At 40.7% G+C, this 6,507-nt stretch overlaps 1 long non-coding RNA gene across 1 annotated transcript; it reads right to left on the bottom strand.

Moving 5' to 3' along the window:
- Positions 1-1,227: 1,227 nt before the first annotated feature.
- Positions 1,228-4,211, bottom strand: LOC122464808. The gene is made up of 3 exons (XR_006289198.1): positions 4,014-4,211; positions 2,763-2,802; positions 1,228-2,146 (listed from the first exon to the last, which is right to left on the bottom strand). It is a non-coding gene; the product is annotated as an uncharacterized LOC122464808 (long non-coding RNA).
- Positions 4,212-6,507: the final 2,296 nt, after the last annotated feature.

Below are 6,507 nucleotides of genomic sequence, written 5' to 3'. Positions count from 1 at the left end.
CTATGTCCTTGGCATCTGTTGTCTCAATCTGCTGTAGTTGCTGTTCCTCTGAGACTGTCTTGGGCAAAATAGCGGACTTAGTGCCCCCTTTCTCCTTCACTTCTGGTATTTGGAGGTTTCACCTATTTCTCTGCAATATGCGTCCAACTGGGATGACAACCTCATGGCAGCTGGGTAACCTCCTATGAAACTACTGCAATTACAGGGAAAGTCCTGCCCAGACCTGGGCTGCATGCTCAGTGCAGATGGAATCTGTGGGGAATTTAGCTGCTCAAATCTAACAAGCCTATCCTGAGGATGTTCGAGCTGTATTTTTTCCCCCAAAGGCTTAGAATTTGGCCAGCTTTGGAATGGATTTTCAGAGGGAGGGCAAAAGGCATATCCCTGACACAAAGATCACTCCCTGACAAATTTCAAGTCCCTGCTTCGCAATACGGAAGTACTGGAGCTTTTTCAAAGAAAAGATTACCAGAATTTTTTTATCACAGGCAAAACGAGGTATTTTTTCCTAGTCTTGTTCACAGAAATGGCTGACCCACTTTTGCTGAAATTTTCCAGAAGAATTCAGCCTGATATACACATCCAGCAAGGAAAATTTCAACCCCCAAAGTAAAATACTTGGCAATATTATAAGCAACTGAAAAGAGGGTCTTATGGGAAATGTGGGGCAACATTAATAGTTGATGGTGCCACTAGCCTCTTTTATAATCAATTCGAACAATAACTGTAGAAAAAAATCAAGTATCAGAGGGGTAGCCGTGTTAGTCTGTATCCACAAAAACAATGAGGAGTCCGGTGGCACCTTAAAGATTAACAGATTTATTTGGGCATAAGCTTTCGTGGATAAAAAACCCACTACTTCAGATGCATGGAGGTTTTTTACCCACAAGAGCTTATGCCCAAATAAATCTGTTAGTCTTTAAGGTGCCACCAGACTCCTCATTGTTTTTGTAGAAAAATGTTATTCTTTGCAGAAAATATAATTGTGGAGAATTTTCTTGTTTGGTTTTTTTTGTGTAGGAGATGGAAGAAAAAAAATCCAGTTCAATATACAGATACAACATTTTTTATGGTAATATCTACATTTGTATAAATACTTCTCAGCTTTCTTGAGCTTAGACATCATTCTTGTTTGCCACATTATGAACAGGGGAATAATGTTCCTTGAAAAGCACCTAAAATGAGATAGTAATATACCTGAACCAAATGCAGCTATGAAGTTAATGAAAGCTTTTCTTGAAACTATAGGAAAAAATAATATACTTTAAGTCCACATTTGAGCAGTGAAGAATGTACATTTCAATTTGAACAGCAAGGTGAATTGGCATGTCTTTAGTTTTCATAGTTGCCACTTGAGGAAGTGTCAAGTAGGATTTATGCTACTTGAATAGCTCTATTCTATTCTCTTCATATTGTACAATTTTGCATTGTTTATGGTCAGGGTAGCCTAAGAATCTGAGGCCACAGTAAACAAGGGTCAATATCCAGCCATCAAAAATTGATAACTGGGAAAGAAGAGGAATTCCTTAGATGTACTTTTAGATTTAATTTCATTTCAGTCACTGCCATGTTTTCTTTGATCCTATTTCAATTGACTTGATAATACTCTTCACTATCACAGTCTTGCTGGTTGAAATAGTTTTCAAAAGATCTCCCTCTCCAAATATAATAATCATACTTATATCATTTGGAATACATGACAGTGTGGTGTAAAGGCTTTATCAGCAAGAGTTTGGGATGACCTGCAAAACTCAGGAAAGGCACATATATGTGTGTAATTATGGACATAGATGTTCTTGTGCTGAGTAAAATGAGTTCTGAGTGGGTGTGTATCCAATACACTAAGAATATATTGGTTCACTTGTTATACCTGTAACATGTGCCAATGATTCCTTTCTATATGGTCCATAACTGCATGTTATACTGCTACATTAAGTTTTAAATGATCAAGATAGGCCTCCTTTTATCGGTGTAGCTTCTTTTCTTTACCATGTAGAACAGCCAGTTTCCAGAATGTGGTACATGGACCACTGATGATCAATGGAGCTGTTGCTGGTGGTTCAGGGAGTTGGCTAGAAACATGGCACTGGTGACCTCTTTTCCAGTTGCTTCCACAGCTTTCTGGGTCTTCATGGCAAAGGTGACCCTGGAAAGCAGAGTGGAAACAAGAGGAATGTTGTATTTATTATTTGTATTACCATAGCACCTAAGAGCTCTAGTCGATAGACTGAACCCCATTGTGCTAGGTGCTGTACATACACTGAACAAAAAGGGTCCCTGCCTTGAAGAACTTACAATCTAAGTATAAGAAAAGAAATGACAGATACAGGTGAGTACAAGGAGATAACAGTGTTCCACATAATAGGCTGTGTTAATAGTGCACCAGCAGCCTAAATTCATTGTAGGCATCACATCAACAGAGACCTTTCTGCTTTTACAGAGACCTGATGCCACATAGGAAGAAGAGGAGAAATAAAAGCTGCCTTTGTGAACTAGTGATGTCAGTTGGATTAGAGATGCCTACCCCAGAGGAAAGGAAAGTCCCAGGGAGAAGACTGCAAAGTAGCTGAACTCTATATCAAATAGGGCAAGGGAAGAAGAGAATAAGAGTGCCGGGTAGAGAAGGAGATGTTCAGGAGACAAGAAAACCAAGCTGCAGGAGGCACGTGCAGCGTGATGAGGAGAAAGGGACAAAACAACAGCGAGATGTGCAGGGAGCAGGAAGAGAGTGAAACAGAACAGGAGAAATGGAGATAAAGTACCTGATCTTTTCATTGGCTTCAAATGGCTTTGTATGAGGCCCTAAATATAGAGGAAAAAGTAGAATGTGTGCTTAACATTTTTCAGAAGGACACACAACACACGGACAGCAAAAATTCATAAATACTTTTATTTTTCTGTGTAATGAGCTGACGGTTTATGCAATCATGAATGGAGTGGGCATGTCATGTGATTGAGGGATCTGAGAACCCCAGATCCAAATGCCTGAAGTGAAATCTTAGCCCCATTGAAGTCAATGACAGGACTCCCATTTCACCAGTAATGTGGTTCCCATTCACCACTAGTGTGCCTCCTCGTGTCTACATCTGGGAAAGTAGCTCACGCAGCATCAGCTGCCCCCTTCTGTTCTCGGTACACATTACACAGCCCAGCTTTGTTGTTATAAAAAAAGTTTAGTTTATTATGTAAGAGTTGATGACAATTAACACTTTAAAAATGACCACTTCACTTTTTTCTGTCACAACTGGGGCATAGAGTACTAGTTTCAATTTCTGAGCATATATCAGAGAACCTTTGTCACTTTTGTTTCCTTAGTCTACAGTTTTTGCCATTCCTTCTCAAGCTCCTTCATGACCACCCTTAAATTCTTGTCTACTCCAGGGTATATCTTAATATCCACTTAATTTTTTTAAAGCATGTTTTTGGTGCTTTGTCAACCATCTCATTTCTAGATATTCCAATATGTGCCAGAATCCATGTTATTGTTACACAGATACCTGCTTGCATTATTTCTGTAGTTAGGAACATTATTTCACTTATATCATTTTTGTTTTCCAGAGTCCCTGTTCTGATTATCATAATGCCTGACAAGTAATCAGATCAATTACAGCTGCAGCCAGTCATACATCTCTTACCCAGGTTAGTACCAACACTATCTCTATTAGTTGTTCAGCTGTAATAACAGTCACATAATTTGATAGCCTTTTAGATTTCTGGATTCCAAGACTAAGAACACAGAGGGCGGTTCCCACTCTATCTATGCTGTCATATTTGATCCAGCTGTATAGATTTGGCACAGCTGCCCTCTTTTTTACACATACATTCAGAAATGTTATTGGTGTTTTTTGCCTCCCATTACATTTTTGTAAATTCTAAATCCACAAATGGGGCAGTAGCTGCCCGGCTGTAATTTGATTTCCCCTGACTAAATATTTTTGCTCTCTCATTTTTTAAAAGATATCTTTTACCCCATTTTTTTACCTCTGTAAGAAGACAACTATGGCAATACATACCATTGTCTCCTAAGCTCTCAGGAAGCCTCATAATTCTGTGTACTTCTATTTTCATAATTTCCTTTTAACTTTGCCCAAGAGGTTATATCAAATAGTTTCAGTCTTAGATTTATAGGCTCTTCTCTACTGGTTATTTGCAGCACAATCACACTAGTGTTATCTTTGAACCATGTTCCAATAAGTTTAGTTCAATCTGATCTAGCCCGGTCCCAAGTTTCTATTGCCTTTCTGAGTTCAGCCTCCTGGATTTATAGTGCTGTCCCAGCCTTTCCCAGCTGGCTTCATTGTTAATTAACAAAGGCCCTTCCTCTCACAGGTGACATCAGTTAACCTAATTGGCCTCTCAGGTGCTCACTGACCCTACCAGGGCTGGTGTGTAGTGCACCCCAAATCTTTAAATCTCTAGGCATTGTGTATTACCCCTATCACTTTTATAGCTTTTTTAAAAGGGGAATCTTCCTTCAGAGCTCAATGATCTCTTGCAGCTGCTAATGTCTGAGGAATACACACCACTTGGATTAAAAGATTACATTCTAACCAAATCACTTCCCAGAGATTTCTGTAGCATTTTACCTTTCTCAGTAAGAAGAGGTTTGACTTATTTTTCAAGAACTACCTTGCTGCAAAATACACTGTTAAATACATGGCCCTCCTCTGTTAAACATGAGAGCATAATATGTGGTGCAATGATGTAGTCACTAGGTTACACAGAGGACAGCTATAAAGCAAGGCGATAGAACCTGATGTAAAAAGGGCTGCTGGATACACTAAAGAAAACCTTGCCCATAGCTATAGAGAAAATTGCCACGCCAGTGTCAGCACAAATCACAAGGAGCATAGACTATTCCTGGTTGAGGAGATGTACAAGAAACGCATATTTGAAATATTATGTACTGTTTTCTGAAGCAAGTAACCCGTTTCATTTTCATCCTTCATATTTCAGTTTTATTTTTTAGATAGTCCAGGCAAGTTTTATTTCCCATAGTATCAGATTTAAGTAGCATTTTAAAATTTTATTTTTATTAAGATGGTACACCACAACCTCCCCACCCCATTACAGGATACAGTAAATGGTAACATCTTGTATAACACTTTATATATGTAGCCATCAAGGAAAAGAAGGTAAATGTTATCCCTGTTTCATATAAGATGAAGGCTGGTAATAAGTATACGTATATTGCTAATTCTAGTAGAGCCAGCTCTGCTGTAGTAAAGGTTGAACAGCACTTTCTGTTTAAAGGGCAACTCTTGTCTAAGTGCTCTAAAATCTGCATGGTCACTTGGATTGTGTTGAAGTTTTACTGTCTCATGGCTGGGGTTAGTGGTCTAAATCTGGAGTCATTTGAACTAGGAGATTCAGAGATACAGGCCAGTCCAAAACAATTCCCCACCTCCACCAGCATTTCAGCGTTATACAAAAGCAACTGGAGCTAAAACTATAGCTCAATAATCTCCCAAATAATTTCAACCACTTGCCATGCAGCTCAGAGAGTGCCTGGCATCCATTGTTCCTTTGGGAAAGCCATACAGGAAAAAGTTATTGACCTTAGAGTTAGATCTGTAGAAGGCATGTGTCAAAACTCACAAGCCAAAGAGACTGAAATCCACATGTGCAGCAAGACTAGGGCATGAAGGTTTCCATACAGTCTCTTAAAGTAACTGGACAATTCAAGGCAACATGCTGTGGTCACTGAATCTGCACTTGATGCACACGCTCTGAGGTGGATCCCTATCCTAGACAGAAATCTGTGAAGGAGCAACAGAGTATACGTAAGTGGTTAGAGTAAAGGGTGTGACGGGGCCAATGTTGGAGCAGTGTGGGGTCTTTGAGCACTTGGAGGGAGCGTAGGGGGTATTGGAATAGTGCATTGAAGAGGGCCGAAAAGAAGGGGGTCAGCTATGCAGTGGGGGATGTTGAAGACTGTTTCTCTTTCCCCCCACATCCACTCCCCCAATGTTTGTCCCCCCTCTTTCAAAAATGTCCACACTCACTCCATGCTAGTCCCTGCACTCTTTCCTGTATCCTATCCCCAGCTCCTCTACTGGCTGGTGTCAGGATGAAATCAGGGCCTACAGCAGTACCGCTCCCTGGGCAACTTAATGACTGCAGCTGTCCTGTAGTAGACCGCCTGATTGGCTACATAGCCTGATGGTGAGAAGAGTCAGCAAACAAGCTCTTTAAGCCTGGCAGAAGCAGTTTGGTGGTTGCTCAAAGCATTTGCCCACAGCTGTGATAGTGCCCTCTTGTTCACAGCCTTAGACCTAGCCTTGCTTTTGCCTTCCCTCATTCCAGGTAACCTGGCTCTTATTTATGATTCTAGCTCTGATCGTTGGTTCTGCTCACTGGGCATAACTCTGCCCAGGGCCAGATTTAGGGGCAGATGACCCAGGTGACCACCTGGGGTGCTGGGTTTGGGGTGCTGTAAGGTATTCAAAAGTTTAACAAATGGAGGGAGGGAGTGCCATTTGATCTTGGGCCAGCCCTGACTCTGGC

The sequence above is a fragment of the Chelonia mydas genome, chromosome 3, assembly GCF_015237465.2.
Source record: "Chelonia mydas isolate rCheMyd1 chromosome 3, rCheMyd1.pri.v2, whole genome shotgun sequence".
NCBI classification, from domain to species: domain Eukaryota; kingdom Metazoa; phylum Chordata; order Testudines; family Cheloniidae; genus Chelonia; species Chelonia mydas.
The sequence above is the reverse complement of the archived record's forward strand: the minus strand, read 5'-3'. Positions and strand labels throughout refer to the sequence as shown.